At 37.9% G+C, this 7,013-nt stretch overlaps 1 pseudogene; it reads right to left on the bottom strand.

Moving 5' to 3' along the window:
- Window positions 1-4,322: 4,322 nt before the first annotated feature.
- On the bottom strand, window positions 4,323-4,537 carry LOC143647610 (metallothionein-1 pseudogene; annotated as a pseudogene).
- Window positions 4,538-7,013: the final 2,476 nt, after the last annotated feature.

Below are 7,013 nucleotides of genomic sequence, written 5' to 3'. Positions count from 1 at the left end.
AAATTTGGGAAAGGCAAAATTGAGAATATTTGCTATAGGAAAGAAGGTATTAGTCAAAGGTATCTAAAGACAAAAAATGTTTAGTCAACATTGTAAAAGTGAGAAGATGGCGGCTTAGTAAGACGCGCGGATCTTAGTTCCTCCTCCAGAACAGCTACTAAGGGAGTAGAAACAATACAGAACAGCTCCCAGAGCCACGACAGAGATCAAAAAAACAGCGTACCCCATCCTGGAACGGCTGACTGGCTGAGAGAACCCGCTCCAGTGAGATCGCCAAGGGACGCGGGCTTTCCTGGGCGGGGCGGCAAGCGGCCGGAGTCCCTCCCTTCCTCCTTCCTGGGCCAGCTGGGACAATTGGGCAGGCGGTCCCCTCAAGCCGCGGCGGCTGGCGCCCCCACCACGTGCGGCCCCCCGGACCAACTGAGAGAATTGGATCGGAAATCCCCAGGCCGTGGAGAACGGTGACCGGGGTGGTCCCTTCCAAACACGTGACTCCCCGGTCCGGCTGGGAACGGTGCACTCTCCCGGGCCGCGGCGGCTGGCGCCATCCCGCCACGCTTGGCGCCCCGGGCCGACTAGGAAATTTGGACGGGCGCTCTCCCGGGCTGCGGCGGCTGGCAACCCTCCCCGCGTTCGGACCCCCGGGCCCACTGGCACTCTTCCAAGCCGCTTCGGCTGGCGAATCTCCCCCATGGCAAGAGTTTTCCAAAGTTAAAGGACCCACAGCACCTTTTACTGGTGGGACCCGCAACAAACGTGTGCCACGAGCGCCACCTACTGGGCAGGATAAGAAAAACAGAACCCAGAGATTTCACAGAAAAATCTTTCAACCTGTTGGGTCCAACACCCAGGGAAATCTGACTAAATGCCCAGACGCCAGCAGCAGAAGATAATGGATCACGCTCAGAAAATTGAAAATATGGCCCAGTCAAAGGAACAAACCAATAGTTCAAATGAGATACAGGAGCTGAAACAACTACTGCTGAACATATGAACAGAAATGGAAAACCTCTTCAAAAACGAAATCAATAAATTGAGGGAGGACATGAAGAAGACATGGGCTGAACAAAAAGAAGAAATAGAAAAACTGAAAAAACAAATCACAGAACTTATGGAAGTGAAGGATAAAGTAGAAAAGATGGAAAAAACAATGGATACCTACAATGATAGATTTAAAGAGACAGAAGATAGAATTAGTGATTTGGAGGATGGAACATCTGAATTCCAAAAAGAAACAGAAACTATTGGGAAAAGAATGGAAAAATTTGAACAGGGTATCAGGGAACTCAAGGACAATAGGAACCGCACAAATATACGTGTTGTGGGTGTCCCAGAAGGAGAAGAGAAGGGAAAAGGAGGAGAAAAACTAATGGAAGAAATTATCACTGAAAATTTCCCAACTCTTATGAAAGACCTAAAATTACAGATCCAAGAAGTGCAGTGCACCCCAAAGAGATTAGACCCAAATAGGCATTCCCCAAGACACTTACTAGTTAGAATGTCAGAGGTCAAAGAGAAAGAGAGGATCTTGAAAGCAGCAAGAGAAAAACAATCCATCACATACAAGGGAAACCCAATAAGACTATGTGTAGATATCTCAGCAGAAACCATGGAAGCTAGAAGACAGTGGGATGATATATTTAAATTACTAAAAGAGAAAAACTGCCAACCAAGACTCCTATATCCAGCAAAATTGTCCTTCAAAAATGAGGGAGAAATTAAAACATTCTCAAACATTGTAAAAGTACACACCAATAAACAATAATGGCTATTAGGAACTTAATTTTTTTTAAATAGTAGGCATCTTTTTAAAAATAATTCAAGAATGTGTGTTAAAAAGGCACTGAAAGTTAATAGAAGGGACTTCTGCTAAACTAGGCATAAAATAAGTTAGTGATTCTACTTTTAAAACTACCCATATTCTAGTTTTACTTATTTGGTATATTATTCATGTAAAAAGTTGTAGGGAAGAATTTATTAACATACCCTCTATTACATAAATTCAGGCACATAAAGTTGTATAAATATACAAGTAGGTAATAATTTAAAGCTTTTAGCCAAACAGTATATTAAATAAAATAATACATATAGCACATTACATTTACCATCTGAATGAATACTAACAATTTTCTTTAAAAGGTAGAAATTTTTATCTATGATTTTGTGTACCTACTTGTATTTCATTGGAATTATTTTATCTTACATAATTAACCATTTTACATTAATTAATATCTTTAACCAATTTTTCTTTCCTCCAGAAAAAAATAAAAACTATTTAGCTATTTTTTCTCTGTAAGCACATATTTCATATCATTTTAACAATTTTGATAAGGCAAAAAAATACATATATATGTATATATACACATGCACACAGGTATCATCCATAGGCATTTACATATTTTTTAGTAAAATTATATTTAGTACCCAGTATTTATATCTTTTTTTTTTTTTTTTTTTTTTTTTTTTTTTTTTTTTTTAAGGAAAGACAGAGAGAAGGAAGGAAGGATAGAAGGAAGGAAGGAAGGAAGAAAGGGAAACATTTTTAAACATTTTCTTGTTTTTATTGTATTCTGTTTCTCCGTTTTTGTTACATGGGCTGGGGCCGGGAATCGAACCGAGGTCCTCCGGCATAGCAGGCAAGCACTTTGCCCGCTGAGCCACCGCGGCCCACCCTATATCTTTTTTTAAGAGACTGTTCCTGCACTCAAAATTATTTAACAGCTCAAAGGTCTTAAAGATCTGAAAACTGCTATCTAGCTAATCAATTCTTTATTTTTTATAGAACTGTAAGACTTTTATAAAAGATCTATTATTAACTTAGCATTTATTTTAATACAGTTTTATTCATATAATTTTTAATTTTAAACATGTCATGGAAATAATGGTAAATTATTTAACTTATAAAATTAATGAAGAAAATTGAGGAAGTTTGAATGGTGAATAGTTTAATCCTGGTCTTAAACAAACTGAAATATTATGCTAACATTAGAAACACATACTAAAATAATTTTTAAAGACTCTAAATCATGCAGAAAGTCTTATTATATCTTGAAATTAAAGCCTTTACTTATCTTGTAGGCATGGTAACAAAGGCTATTTTGGAAATATACTTTTCAGTTGTAAGAAAAGTTTAATAACTTTTTCCTTTTTCTCTCAATTCTGACTGATTCTGTGGAGTAGATATATTCCTAGAGTGCCTGTAAAACAACTAAATTATTTTTTTATCAGTTTGTCTCTAAAGTTTCACAAAAGAAGGAAAAAGAAAGGAAGTAGAAAAGAAAAGAAGAGTGTCAGCTTCAGATTATTACGGAGTTATTATAAGAGACTAATTATATTCTCTGCAGGAATATAGAAGAAAATTTGGAAATAGAAAAACAGATTTTGACATATACCCAGTTAAAAGAGAGTGACATTTCTTGAGCCCTTGGCAATTTTTTAAAAATTTAATTTAATTTAATTTTTTTAAATACCAAAAAACATGTAACAAATGCAAACATTCCTATTTTGATCATTCTGCTCTACATATATAATCAGTAATTCACAATATCATCACATAGTTGTATAGTCATCCTCATGATCATTTCTTGGAACATTTGCATCTATTCAGAAAAAGAAATAAAACGAAAAGAGAAAAAAAAATGTATGCATACCATACCCCTTACCCCTCGCTTTCATTTATCACTACCATTTCAAACTAAATTTATTTTAACGTTTGTTCCCCCATTATTTATTTTTATTCCATATGTTGTACTCGTCTGTTGACAAGACAGATAAAAGGAGCATCAGAGACAAGGTTTTCACAATCACACAGTCACACTGTGAAAGCTGTATCATTATACAATCATCATCAAGAAATATGGCTACTGGAACACAGCTCTACGTTTTCAGGCAGTTCCCTCCAGCCTCTCCATTACATCTTGACTAACAAGGTGATATCTATTCAATGCATAAGTATAACCTCCAGGATAACCTCTAGACTCTGTTTGGAATCTCTCAGCCATTGACACTTTGTCTCATTTCACTCTTCCCCCTTTTGCTCAAGAAGGTTTTCTCGCCCTTGGCAATTTTATGAAGCTGTGATTTAAGAAGCCAGCAATTATTAATTCTGAGTATGGAAATGAAGGAGGCAATATCTCTCCTATACTAAACAGAAGATGTCTTTTTTAGACAAACAGACAAACAATATCTTCACGATAGCTTTAATTTTTTTTTTAAGTCAATGATTTTTATTGTCATTTGCCTATTTGGTAGAAAAAGGAATATGGCAAAAGGGTTAGGCTTGTATGAAAAAAAAATATCCGGGTTTGTTCATGCTGCTGTCTTTACATCTGGGAGCAGGGCTCTCCCCAACCTGAGGGGCAGCGGCTGCACTTGTCCAACGCCCCTTTGCATATACAGCCCTGGGCACACTTGGCACAGCCCACTGGGCAGCAGCAGCAGCAGCTCTTCTTGGAGGAGGTGCATCTGCACTCTTCGCATTTGCAGGAACTGACACAGCTGCAGGAGCCACAGTGGCACAGGAGCAGCTGGGGTCCATGGGGAGTTGAAGCGGCGGCTAGAGTCCAGAGGAAGTTGACACAGAGATGTGTAGAGATTCGAGGAGGCTTGGGTTATTATTGTGCTACAATCACATAGTATTGTGCTATCCATTTCTGAATTTTACAATCAATCCTGTTGCACAATCAATATGATAACTTCAATTTTTGTTCTCAGGTTATCTCTCAAATGAACAATTGCACTCATGTCCAAAACTCCCCAACATGGCCAATGTAATCCCAACTTGGCCCTGATGAATTGCACCAGTTAGAGATAAGCATGCAAGTAAACATGATAGTGAGAAAACATGATAGAAACAGGTATTTGGCCTGGAAGAAGTGTAATTTTAAATTGAAAAGACCCTATGAGATCTGCATAGTCTGCAAGGGTTGTGCTTCTATACTTCTGGTCTCCAAATTTTGGCTAAAAGCCAATCATCATCAGTCAAAGACAAAACAAACCTCCTGATTCCAGGAATAAAAAACTAAGCAAATAATTCTGAGGGAAACTAAGGCAGGGCTGAGGAAGAAGACCTTATCAAGTTTTTAAAAAAATATTTTTATTGAGATGTTTTCATGCACCATAAAGTTCATCCAAAGTACACAATCAATGGCTCACAATATCATCACATAATTGTGTATTCATCATCATGATCATTTTTAGAACATTTGCATCACTCCAAAAAAAGGAAGAAAAAAAAAAAGAAAAAGCCCATACATCCCATACCCCTTACCCCTCCCTCTGTTGACCACTAGGATTGCAATCTACCCAATTTTTCCCCTTATCCCCCATATTATTTATTTATAGCCTTTATTTTTTTACTCGTCTGTCCATAGCCTGAATAAAGAGAGCATCAGACACAAGGTTTTCACAATCACACGGTCACAGTGTAAATCCCATATAGTTACACAATCATCTTCAAGAATCAAGGCTAATGGAACATAGCTCAACAGTTTCAGGTACTTCTCTTCACCCACTACAATACCATAAACTAAAGGGATATCTATATAATGCATAAGAATAATCTCCAAGATAAACTCTGGACTCTGTTGGAAATCTCTCAGCCAATGAAACTTTATTTTGTCTCATTTCTCTTGCCCCTGCTTTGGTCAGAAGGATTTCTCAATCCCATGATTCCAGACCCTGGCTCATCCCTGGGTGTCCTGTCTCACATTGCCAGGGAGAGTTACACTCCTAAGAGTCATGTCCCACATAGGCCAGAGGGCACTGAGTTCAACAGTTGAGTTGGTTTGAGCAACAAAAGAGGTTCTCTGGGGGTGGCTCAGGCATAATCTTAAACAGATTTAGCTTCTCCTTTGCAGGAATATGTTTCACAGGGGTGAATCCCAAGATTGAGGGCTCAGCCTATTGAATTGGCTGTCCCCATGCTTGCCAGATGGGGAAGTTTAGTATTTCCTCCTTTCTCCTCAGTCCCCTAAGGGTACTTTGCAAACACTTTTTTTTTTTTTTTAGACATGGGCAGGCACCTGGAACCGAACCCGGGTCTCTGACATGGCAGGCAAGAACCTTGCCACTGAGCCACCATTGCCCACCCTGTAAATACTTTTTTATTCTCTGCTCAAATTACTCTGGGATGTATTGGGGCAAAACATTATCTTGTACAAACAAACAGGATCTCACAACACGGAATCTCTATACAATATTCCATGCATAACTTGTATGGTGTTAGAATAAACACCATACAAATTAAATTAGATATGTGCTACCAAAAATATAAATTCTGCACCAAATAAATATCCCTTCTTTTGGTCTCACACAGAAGTTGAAGTTTTAAAATAGTCAATATCATCCTTTACCGTGTATTCTGATTTACCTTGGTCCTATCCAGATCAGTTTAATTTATGTCTGTAGTCAAAGTCTGATCACTTTTTCAACTTTTTAAAGTTGCTATATGAGGTAATGCTGACTTTCATAACTTCAGAGCTTATACAGTTTTGAAATGTTGACCTGGGGCAAATTTTTCCAAAGAAAGCCTGCTTGTGGAAAACTTCTAGACTCCTAAGCCCTCCAGGTGGCTTAAGGCCAAACTTTTCAAATTTATGCCCATCCTCTCCCTATAGATTTTTTAAAATTATTTTTATTAGAGAAATTAAGTTGTGGGTTTACAGAAAAATCACTCACAAAATACAGAATTCCCATACACAACCCTATTATTAACACCTTGCGTTAGTGTGCTACATTTACTGCAAGTCATGAAAGACCATTTTGATAATTGTGCTGATAACTATAGCCCATCATTTTCAATAGGGTTCACTTTGTTATGTATTCTTACATGGCTTTCTTAAAAGCATTTTTATTATAGTAACATATATACAACCTAGAATGTCTCCTTTTTACCACATTCACATAAATAATTCAGTGCTGTTAATTGCACTAACAGTGTTCACACCGGGACCTTTAAGAGCTTCAAGAATCTGTTCCATGATAGGAAGCTATTTTCCTTTCCTTTTCAAACA

The sequence above is a fragment of the Tamandua tetradactyla genome, chromosome 10, assembly GCF_023851605.1.
Source record: "Tamandua tetradactyla isolate mTamTet1 chromosome 10, mTamTet1.pri, whole genome shotgun sequence".
Classification (NCBI taxonomy): Eukaryota; Metazoa; Chordata; class Mammalia; order Pilosa; family Myrmecophagidae; genus Tamandua; species Tamandua tetradactyla.
The sequence above is the reverse complement of the archived record's forward strand: the minus strand, read 5'-3'. Positions and strand labels throughout refer to the sequence as shown.